This window comes from Cyprinodon variegatus, unplaced genomic scaffold (genome assembly GCF_000732505.1).
Source record: "Cyprinodon variegatus isolate N-32 unplaced genomic scaffold, C_variegatus-1.0 Scaffold56, whole genome shotgun sequence".
Taxonomy (NCBI): domain Eukaryota; kingdom Metazoa; phylum Chordata; class Actinopteri; order Cyprinodontiformes; family Cyprinodontidae; genus Cyprinodon; species Cyprinodon variegatus.
The window spans coordinates 849,167-850,526 of NW_015150509.1; positions in this window are offsets into that span (position 1 = coordinate 849,167).

Genomic DNA, 1,360 nt, shown 5'->3' on the forward strand with positions numbered 1-1,360 from the left:
CATAATTCCGGTTTGCGAGCGCAAATTACTGCACGCAAAATTGGATCTTGATAAATCCGGCCCTCTGTGTACAAAGTATGCTAAGTCAGTTTGAGGTCATACTTTTGTCATAGTTCTGTAAACGTACAGGGATCCAAACTTCAAGTATTGGTGTTTATCTGCACACATAAAAACAAACAGGTATTTTTTTTCCCAAGTCAGAATAACTGAGAAAAACAAAAACAAAAAAAACATTGTGTAGTCTCTCTGGGTCCATCCACAAGACTTTCATCCACACGACATGCAATTTCCTGTCCAGGGCACCGGGGAAAATATCTCCTAGTATTCAGGCCCAACATGATACCTGGTCAATATCCTCACATACGTCCAGCATTGCCTGTAAAAGGGCAGTATGTTGATGAGGATGACGTTCAAAGACTTATGGAAACTAACATTGCCTTATATAATGATGTATCTGGTCTCCTCTTTCTCCTATGCCTTCACGTTCTCTTCCTCGCCCTCCTCTACTTCTTACTTTTCTTGCTCACTCAATTGTACTCCACACACACAGCTCACCTGTGGCTTATTTATAATGCTTAGGCTGATTGCAAAGTGAACTAATTATCTAAAACAGTTTTACCTTAGGGCAAGGTAGACTGTTGGAAAAATAGTGTAAATAATAGCCATGTATATGTATAGATTTGCTAAGAGTGTGTTGAGTATTTGCAAATTCAGTGTAAAGCAATAAGTTGTGTTTACGGTTCTGCAAAAAGAGTGCTATGCAGTGGATTTCACCTACAGTTTTAAAAAAAGTGCGTGTCACAAAACTGCAAATTGAGAACAAAGCAGTGTTTGTGCTTTAAATTTGGCAAACTCAGTCAGTGGTTTTAGTATTAATAGTTTTAGAAAACATCAACGGTTATGGTTTAAGCATTTAGAAAAAAAACTTTAATCTTGTCTCCCTACACGGAAAAAAACAACACATAAGATTTACTTAAAAAATATATTGTAAGTATTTGCATGCAAATGATTTAAGTAAAATCTAATGCTGCAATATCAAGTAACACTCACTTCCCAGTATCAAGTGAATTTTACCTTCCATAAGACATAACAGCTGTGAGGATATTAAGTAACATTTACTTAATTACATCCAAGTTGTAAATTAGACAGATTATTCTTGTGAGTATTACTGCTACTACTGAAATACTGACAACTACATTAGCCTCGTTCAGAGGTAATGCCCTTTGCGAGTAAGATGTTTAAAAAAAAAACATGTATTTTAACAGTGTAATCTTATGATTATAATTCATTCAGGGAGGAAATATCTAATGTTGAGTAATAACTGTTTGGAGAATTGGTTCTATAATTAATGCAAAATCAG